Source organism: Cebus imitator, unplaced genomic scaffold (assembly GCF_001604975.1).
Source record: "Cebus imitator isolate Cc_AM_T3 unplaced genomic scaffold, Cebus_imitator-1.0 Scaffold797, whole genome shotgun sequence".
In the NCBI taxonomy this organism is placed as follows: domain Eukaryota; kingdom Metazoa; phylum Chordata; class Mammalia; order Primates; family Cebidae; genus Cebus; species Cebus imitator.
In genome coordinates this window covers 165683-176491 of record NW_016108112.1, presented here as the reverse complement: position 1 = coordinate 176491, position 10809 = coordinate 165683, and the positions used below count along the sequence as shown (strand labels likewise).

Sequence of the window (10809 nt, the reverse complement as noted above, 5' to 3'; positions counted from 1 at the left end):
GTTATTTGCAAACATAAGCAAAACTTGAGATATTTCTTGTAAAGGCCTATATTAAAGAAAAGCAGAATTTAATCTCAAAGAATCAAAAGTCATCAACAAACTTTTATAACTAGGAATTTTCCAATGAGGAAATAAACAAGAAATTTGGTAACAGCAACCAATGAAATTTTTGTCTGCTTTTGCATATCCCCAATAAACAATTTCCTCTGACACTTTGTCATCCAAACAGTAACTTCTTTCTGTCTTGTGTTTTCTGAATTCTGAATTGCTTCTTACTCAAATAAACTCAAATTTCATTGTGCCTCAGTTTACTTTTTAAGAAGACAAAATAAACTACTTAAGAATAAATCTAAAAAAACTGTGTATAGCATATAACAACTACCATAGAAATTACCTGACATATATGAACGTGGACATGAACAAATGAAAAATCACATTATTGTTTTCAGTAGAAAAACTCAGTATTGTCAGCATTAATTGTTCTTGCTGATTGCTGGAGCTAAAAATTCGGAAATAGACCAAGTGCATAAGAAAGTGTCTTACTCTTCTCAGGCTTCTATGACAAAATACCTTAGACTGGATAATGTAAAAACAGAAATGTGCTGCTCACAGTCCTGGCGGCTGAAATGTTAAAAATGAAGGCATCGCAAATTCAGTGTCTGATGAGGGTTCTGTTTCTTACATGTGGCACCTCTAGCTACTTCCTCACATGGCAGAAGACGCAAGAATACTCCTTTCAACCTCCATCCCATGAGCACTAATTTGGTTTATTAGCATGCAGCCCTCCTGACTTAATCACTTTCTCAAAGGTCCCATAACTAATAGTATCACACTGAATCTATACGTGGATTAACTTTTTGCATATGAATATGGAGGCTGGGGAACACAAATATTCAGACCACAGCAGAAAGTTAAACAACAGAAGCTGCAGTTGGCAGTATTATTAACATTTGGGATGTGGGAATTTGATGTTTCTATCACAAAAGTTAAAAATGGTTTATTCTGACCAAGCAGAAGAAAGGATATCAGAGGTGGAAGATCAACTCACTGAAATAAAACAAGAAGACAAGATTACAGAAAAAAGAGTAAAAAGAAACAAACATAGCCTCCAAGAAATATGGGATTATGTGAAAAGACCAAACCTACATTTGATAGGTGTACCTGAATGTGATGGAGGAATGAATCGAAGTTGGAAAATACTCTTCAGGATATTACCCAGGAGAACTCCCCCAACCTAGCAAGGAAGGCCAATATTCAAGTCCGGGAAATACAGAGAACACCACGAAGATATTCCTCAAGATGAGGAACCCCAAGGCACATAATCTTCAGATTCGCCAGGGTTGAAATGAAGGGGAAAATGCTAAGGGCAGCCAGAGAGAAAGGTCAGGTCACCCACAAAGGGAAGCCCATCTGTCTCACAATAGATCTCTCAGCAGAAACCCTACAAGACAGAAGAGAGTGGGGGCCAATTTTCAACATGCTTAAAGAAAAGAAATTTCATCCTAGGATTTCATATCCAGCCAAACTAAGTTTCATAAGCAAAGGAGAAATAAAATCCTTCATGAAAAAACAATTACTCAGAGATTTTATCATGACCAAGCATGCTTTACAAGACCTGCTGAAAGAAGCACTAAACATAGAAAGGAACAACCAGTACCAGCCACTCCAAAAATTTACCAAAGGGTAAAGAGCATTAACACAGTGAAGAAACTGCATCAACTAACAGGCAGAACATCCAGCTAGCATCAAAATGGCAGGATCAAATTCACACATAACAATATTAACCCTAATTGTAAATGGGCTAAATGCCTCCATCAAAAGATACAGACTGGCAAATTGGATAAAAGCAAAAACCCATCAGTGTGCTGTATCCTGGAAACCCATCTCACATGCAAGGATACACATAGAGTCAAAATAAAGGGATGAAGGAAGATTTACCAAGCAAATGGAGAGAAAAAAAAAAAGCAGGAGTTGCAATCCTAGTCTCTGATAAAATAGGCTTCAAACCAATAAAAATCAAAAGAGATAAAGAGGACATTACATAATGGTGAAAGAATCAATGCAACAAGAAGAGCTAACGATTCTAAATATATATGCGCCCAATACAGGAACACCCAGATACATAAGGCAAGTTCTTAATGACCTGCAAAGAGACTTAGAATGTCACACAATAATAGTGGAAGACTTTAGCACTCCACTGTCAATATTAGACAGATCAATGAGACAGAAAATTAACAAGGATATCCAGGACTTGAACTCAGACCTGGACAAAGCAAATCTAATAGACATTTACAGAACTCTCCACCCCAAATCCACAGAATACACATTCCTCTCAGCACCACACCACACCTACTCTAACATTGACCACTTAAGTGGAAGTAAATCACTCCTCAGCAAATGCAAAAGAATGGAAATCATAACAGTCTCTCGGACCACAGTGCAATCAAGTTAGAACTCAAAATTCAGAAACTAACTCAGAACCGCACAGCTTCATGGAAACTGAACAACTGGCTCTTGATTGTTGACTAGTTAAACAATGAAATGAAGGCAGAAATAAAGGTGTTCTTCGACAACAATGAGAAAGAAGACAAAATGTACCAGAATCTTGGGACACATTTAAAGCAGTGTCTAGAGGAAAATGTATAGCAATAAATGCCCACAAGAGAAGCAAGGAAGGATCTAAAATCGACACCTTATTGTCAAAACTGAAGGAGCTAAAGGAGCAAGATCAAGAAAACTCAAAAGCTAGAAGACAAGAAATAACTAAGATCAGAGAAGTACTGAAGGAGATAGAGACATACACACACACACACACACACACACACACACACACACACACACACACATAAAACCCTTCAAAAATCAGTAAATCCTGGAGCTGGCTTTTTTTTAAAGATCAACAAAATAGACCACTAGCCAGGTTAATAAAAAAGAAAAGGGACAATAATCAAATAGATGCAATAAAAAACTATAAAGGGGGCATCACCAGAGATTCCACAGAAATACAAACCACCATCAGAGATTACTACAAATAACTCTATGAACATAAACCAGTAAACCTGGAAGAAATAGATAAACTCCTTCCAAGCCTAAACCAGGAAGAAGTCAAAACCCTGAATAGACCAACAACAAGGGCTGAAGGTGAGGCAGCAATTAATAGCCTAGTCACCAAAAAAAGCCCAGGTCCAGTTGGGTTCACAGCCAAATTCTACTAAACATACAAAAAGGAGCTGGTACCACTCCTTCTGAAACTATTCCAAACAATCCAAAAAGAGGGAATCCTTCCCAAATCATTTCATGAGACCAACATCATCCTGATACCTAAACCAGGCAGAGACTCAACAAGAAAAGAAATCTTCAGGACAATATCCACAATGAACATAGATGCAAAAATATTCAATAAAATACTGGCCAACAGATTGCAACAGCACATCAAAAAGATTATCCATCACGATCAAGTAGGCTTCATTGCAGGATGCAAGGCTGATCCATCATATGCAAGTCTATAAACATAATTCACCACATAAACAGAACAAAAGACAAAAACCACATGATTATCTCAATAGATGCAAAGAAGGCCTTTGACAAAAATTAAACAGCCCTTTTTGCTAAAAGCTGTCAATAAACTAGGTATTGCTGGAACCCATCTCAAAATAATAAAAGCTATTTATGACAAACCAACAGCTAATATCATACTGAATGGGCAAAAACTGGAAGCATTCCCTTTGAAATCTGGCACTAGACAAGAGTGTCCTCTCTCACCGCTCTTATTCAACATAGTATTGGAAGTTTCAGCCAGAGCAATCAGGCAAGAAAAAGAAATAAAGGGTATTCAAATAGGAAAGGAGGAAGCCAAATTGTCTCTATTTGCAGATGACATGATTTTATATTTAGAAGACTCCATCGTCTCAGCACAATATCTCCTTAAATTGATAAGTAACTTCAGCAAAGTCTCAGGATACAAAATTAATGTGCAAAAATCACAAGCATTTCTATACACAGATAACAGACTTAAGGACAGCCAAATCAAGAACGAAATGCCATTCACAATTGCTACACAGAGAATAAAATTCCTAGGAATACAACTATAAAAGGATATACCTCTTCAAGGAGAACTACAAACCACTGCTCAAGGAAATAAGAGAGGACACAAACAGATGGAGAAACATTCCATGCTCGTGGTTAGGAAGAATCAATATTGTGAAAATGGCCATACTGCCCAAAGTCATTTATAGATTCAATGCTATCCCCATCAAGCTACCAATGACCTTCTTCACAGAACTGGAAAAAAAACCACCTTAAACTTCATATGGAACCAAAAGAGAACTGTATAGCCAAGTTAATTCTAAGCAACAAGTACAAAGCTGGAGACATCACATTACTTGACTTCAAACTATACTGCAAGGCTACAGTAATCAAAACAGCATGGTACTGGTGCCAAAACAGAGATATAGAACAATGGAACAGAACAGAGGCCTCAGAGGCAACACCGCACATCTACAACCATCTGATCTTTGACAAACCTTTCAAAAACAAGCAATGGGGAAAAGATTCCCTGTTTAATAAATGGTGTTGGGAAAACGGGCTAGCCATGTGCAGAAACAGAAACTGGACATCTTGCTGACGCCTTACACTAAAATTAACTCCAGATGGATTAAAGACTTAAACATAAGACCTAACACCATAAAAACCCTAGAAGAAAATCTAGGCAAAACTATTCAAGACATAGGCATAAGCAAGGACTTCATGGCTAAAACACTAAAAGCAATGGCACCAAAAGCCAAAATAGACACATGGGACCTAATTAAACTCCAGAGCTTCTGCACAGCAAAAGAAACAATCATCAGAGTGAATCAGCAACTAACAGAATGGGAAAAATTTTTTGCAGTCTATCCATCTGACAAAGGGCTAATATCCAGAATCTACAAAGAACTAAAACAGATTTACAAGAAAAAAACAAATAACCCCTTTCAAAAGTGGGCAAAGGATATGAACAGACACTTTCCAAAGGAAGACATATATGAGGCCAAAAAACATATGAAAAAATGCTCATCATCACTGGTCATTAGAGAAATGCAAATCAAAACTACATTGAGATACTGTCTCGTGTCAGGTAGAATGGTGATTCTTAAAAAATCTGGAAATGACAGATGCTGGAGAGGATGTGGATAAATAGGAACCGTTTTACAATGTTGGTGGGAATGTAAATTAGTTCAACCATTGTGGAAGACAGTGTGGCGATTCCTCAAGGATCTAGAAACAGAAATTCCATTTGAATCAGCAATCCTATTATTGGATATATACCCAAAGGATTATAAATCATTCTATCATAAGGACACATGCACATGAATATTCATTTCAGCACTGTTTACAATAGCAAAGACTTGGAGCCAACCCAAATGCCCATCAATGATAGACTGGACAGGGAAAATGTGGCACATATACACCATGGAATACTATGCAGCCATAAAAAAAAATTGAGTTCATGTCCTTTGTAGCGACATGGATGAACCTGGAAACCATCATTCTCAGCAAACTGATACAAGAACAGAAGATCAGACACCTCAGGTTCTCACTCATAGGCAGGTGTTGATCAATGAGAACACATGGACACAGGGTGAGGAGCATCATACACTGGGGTCTGTGGTGGGGGGACTAGGGGAGGGACAGCAGGGTTTGGGGACTTGGGGAGGGATAACATGGGGAGAAATGCCAGATATAGGTGATGAGGAGGAAGGCAGCAAACCACATGCCATGTATGTACCTATGCAACAATCTTGCATGTTCTTCACATGTACCCCAAAACCTAAAACACAATAAAAATATATATAAAATAAATAAGTAAAGTACTTAAATATGAAAAAATTGTTTATCCTTTAAAAATCATAACAAAACTGAAGTCCAATTAAATGTATATATATATATATATGTGTGTGTATATATATATATATATGTGTGTGTGTGTGTGTGTGTGTGTATATATATATATATATATATAGCAAAAAGTCAAACTCTGAAAAGCTCAATTTCAACAGTTTGTACCAGAATTTTGAGGGTTTTTGGGATAGACATAGCCCAAGGGATTCCTTCTATGACATTTTCTGTAAAGTTTCTCACACTCCTACTCAATTTGAAAGTGGATAAATATGTTTTCTCTGTTTTATTATTTAAGAAATTCATGATAAAGAAGGCCTATTTATATATGATTCTTCAATAATTATTGAGTCAGTGGTGTCTTGCTGAGGAAGGGCACAGAATCTCACACCCACAGAAGCATGATGTTCTGTCAGATGGGAGCCTCCTCCCAGAGCCAGAGCTTCATCTTTCATATGTAATTAGAGGCTTTCACACATATGCCTTCCTCCGAAGCCCTATCAGAGGCTTAGCCCTGAGAATTTGACCAAAGAAGGTGACTAATGAAGATGTGACCTAGTACTCTGATCTACAGGGATTCTACCCTGCTAAATAGCTCTTCCCTGGCTCCGGAATCTTTTCTATGTATTTACAAACAAATACACGGAAAGATTGAGAAGAAGCTTTGATTCTCACTGCGAGCCCTTCTCTGTCTTACCAGCTTCTCTAGAAGTGTAATGTTTTAACTACTGCTGAGAGACTTCATGTTAAGTATTTCTCTCTGACAACATAATTGAGAAGAGAAACAGGCAAGAGTCAGATCATCCTGGAGGCCATGTCTAGGGTTTTTACCTGATATATGTCTCAGATTTATGTAAATATTGGCAAATATAGATTCATCTCTAGATGTAGAAAAACACAAAGAAGATCCCCTGCTCACAGAGAAAATAAAAGATGAATTCAACGTTTCATAAATCCAGCTTAATCTAAACCATGGGGCATTATGTCTTTTTAGTAAAAAAGTAATAGTTTTTCAATCACCTGAAGCAACCCAACTATGGCCTCAGACAGCTGGGTACTGAGAAGGCATGATCCTCACTAGAATTCCATGGCTACATTGCAGAGGGTTGGGATAATTCCAAAGGGTTATTTTTATTTATTTATTTATTTATTATTTTGAGATGGAGTTGTGCTCTGACGCCCAGGCTGGAGAGCTGTGGCATGATCCCTGCTCACTACAACTTCTGCCTTTGGGTTCAAGCAATTCTCCTGCCTCAGCCTCCTGAGTAGCTGGGATTACAGACATGTGTCCCCACTCCTGGTTAATTTTGTATTTTTAGTAGTGATGGGGTTTCTCTATGTTGGTCAGGATAGTTTTGATCTCCTGACTTTTCAATCCACCTGTCAGCCTCCAAAGTTCTGGGATTACAGGCATGAGCCACTGCACCTGATCCAAATAATTCTTTAGGGTGATAGGGACACCAAATGGAGAAAATAAACCCAGTCATTGCCTTTCCATCTGGTCTAATTTATTTTACTCTCATCCCAACCCAAAATTATTGCCAGACTCTTTACTGTGGTGTGTCAGGAGTAATTTAGAAAGAGCAGAGGTTATTCAAGCCTATTTCCCATGGCACCTGAAGTCTAAGTCTTTCACTTCCCAGGTTTCAGATTTTTTTTTTTAGGGTTTCTGGAAAATTTTATTCATACTTCTATAAAAACTGCAACCAGGATTGCCTCTGATTAATCACATCAGTTTGGATGAGTTACCCTTCACTTGCAACACTAAAGGTCCCAAATTATGAAAGCAATACATTGACATGGTGAAGCAAAGGGTGGACTTTAATGTTTATTTACAGAAGGCTGCAGTATATGAAATTCCACATAGAAATAAGAAACCTAGCCAGAGGACAAGCTTCATACAGTATGTATAGTTGGAATTGCTCAAGTATAGTTTCAGTGTAAAAAGTGCTATAATAACAAACCACATTTAGAAAGAGTTTTTGGTAGAGAAACAAGAAGAGAAAATACCAAACATAGTATACAACAAATTTATGCCTCAGCTACATGATCTAAAAGCTAAAGGTCCCAGGAGTTCCATCCTGAACTTGGAAGGCATAACCTTCAGAGACAGTTTCTGGCACAATATTTTGATTTTCCTCTTCCCCTACAGAAAATAATTCTCAATTAAGTTTAATGAAGCCTTATAGACAGACTCATTTTCATGGCTTTCTAGAGCTTCAATTTTGTCTAAGCCTCCACATTCTTCATCATTATACTAAGTTTCTCTGTTTCACCTAACAGCCTGAAAGATATTTGCAGTTAAGAGGTTCATCAATAGTTCTGTTATGCCACAATGAATGAGGTACACAATCTGTTCAACTTTCCCACCACTGGTATAGTTGGTCATGGCCCATACAGCTTCCTTTTGTGTCTTAAAATCTACCTTAGAGAGAACACTGACAAGGAATGTGACTAATCCATGATTCACAATTTGCTGTATCTGGTCCTGACGGTCAGCTGTGATGCTTGACATTGTCCATGTAGCTTCCTTCTGAATGTTAGTTTTGGGGTTGGTGAGCAGGCTGGGAAAGACGGTGAGTGGTCCTGAATCGATCACAACCTGAGTCTGTTCATCTGTGCCAGTGACAATATTCCCTACAGCTCTTACTGCAGGAGTCACCATTGGCAATTCAGAAGCTCCTAAAAGCTTCACAAGTTGGGGCACAGCTCCTGTTTTCGTGACCATATTAATTTGTTCATTTGGACCATCAGTAAGGTAGGAAATAGCCCAGCAGGTATCTGCTGTTATGTCTGGATCATCATGAGGCAGGAGCCGAACTAAAGTAGAAAGATTCTGCTCAACAGCATCTAACGGGGTTGCAGGATTCTTGTTGCAGCAATGATTTGAAAGTGTCCAGGTAATTGAACCAACCCAAATACCCATCTATGATAGACTGGACAGGGAAAATGTGGCACATATAAACCATGGAATATTGTGTAGCCATAAAAAATAATGAGTTCGTGTCCTTTGTAGGGACATGGATGAACCTGGAAACCATCATTCTCAGCAAACTGACACAAGAGCAGAAAATCAAACACTGCATGTTCTCACTCATAGGCAGGTGTTGAACAATGAGAACATATGGACACAGGGAGGGGAGCACTACACACTGGGGTCTGTTGGGGGGAAATAGGGGAGGGACAACGGGGCGTGGGGAGTTGGGGAGAGATAGCATGGGGAGAAATGCCAGATATAGGTGATGGGGAGGAAGGCAGCAAATCACACTATCACACTTGCACGTGTGTACCTATGCAACAATCTTGCATGTTCTTCACATGTACCCCAAAATTGAAAATGCAATAAAAACAAAACAAAACAAAAATCAATCAATCAATCAATAATAAAATAAAAAAATAAAAATAAAGTGTCCAGGTAAGATTACGTAAGTAACCACACGCTAAAGATGATATACCAGGAACGCAAGAAGACCCAACAGTGGGTCAACTGCTCCATACTTAATAAGCAAGTCTCTGAACACTGAGTCATCACCTGCAAAGTTTCCTAGAACCCATACAGCTTGTTCATTAATGTGAAAATGGGGAGATGCCAACCATCTACCACAGCCTTGGTTTGGTCTGATATCCCAGAAGCAGTGTTAGTGAGTGACCAAGCAGATTCAAACTGAATGGGACTACAATCAGTTCTGCCCAAGAAGAACACAAATATTGGAATCAAATAAGCCTGAATTATGTTGTCTATGGGAGACTGTTTTTCTCTAAAAAGTAGTTTCCTGGCAGCTTGAGTAGCTTGGAGCTGATTTTCCCCGTTGTTGCTATTTATGCCTTTGACAATGTCATCAACAGACCAATTTACAATGCGCTGGTTGTTGTGGTTTTCCTGCAGCAGAGAAGTAGCATCATCAGAAAATGAGCTTACATTTCTCCTCTTCAGCGTCTAGTCATCCTTCTTAACTTTCCTCAGCTCCACATTGACTTCTATTCTGTGATGCCTCATTTCTGTATTACCTTTTCCTTTGCTCTTGAATCCGTTAAGAAGGGCAGCTAGTATATTAGCATTCTCATTGGTGGACATGGTTATGAGACAAAGGGAGACAGCTGTGAAGCAGGCCCAGGCTTCCACAGGAGGCTAGGCAGGATTGGCGGCTTTGGGGTGACTGTGCTCAAATCGACCACCTTGGCTGAGCTCAAAGATCATGTGTGGTTTCAGATTCTTGCTTCCCATCTATATTCTCAGGATTAGTTTGATCCATTTCAATACCTATAATTATAACTTTATTCTGATCCCCTCCTATTTTATTCTAGGCATATTATGTAGTAGAGTCTGTTATAATTGAGACAATAATGTTTGTATAAAACGTAATTTGGAGTTCCCTAATCCCACTTTTGACTTGGCTGCTACTCAGAAAGCATACAAACCAGGCTGGCTGGGGCTTGCAGTTTGGAGAAAACACGTCTTGCCCAGAAATGCCAGTGTGGAACCTCAAATTTGGAAAATAGATTGCTATAGCTCCAATCATTTTGAGACTGTTCTGAAGAGAGAGAGAGAGAGAGAGAGAGAGGGAGAGAGAGAGAAATTGCCTAACAGAAATTCTTGAGTTTGCAGAATAACAGATAAAAAAAAATAAAAAAAAAATAAAAACACTCAACTTGCCAAAATACTGAAACTCCCTCCATTTATGAGATAAACGAATTGGCTTCAATTTATGGAATCAGTGTGGCCAAATGGTGTTTCTGAAGAATGTCCTTGCTGAGGTCACACTCTGAATTTTCACTATGTGTATCGTCACAGCTTCCCCTCAGTTTGCACATGAGATCCTTGAGGAGGCAAGAAGAGATCAGTCCTCTTGCCTGAAAACTTTCCTTCTACCAATCATCTACTAATCTCAGAATTCACCCCCTAAGTCTTTTCCAATAATATTATTACCATAAGGC

General features: G+C 38.6%; 1 pseudogene; it reads right to left on the bottom strand.

Annotated features, from left to right (window-relative positions):
- Positions 1–7925: 7925 nt before the first annotated feature.
- Positions 7926–9949, bottom strand: LOC108297387 (annotated as a pseudogene).
- Positions 9950–10809: the final 860 nt, after the last annotated feature.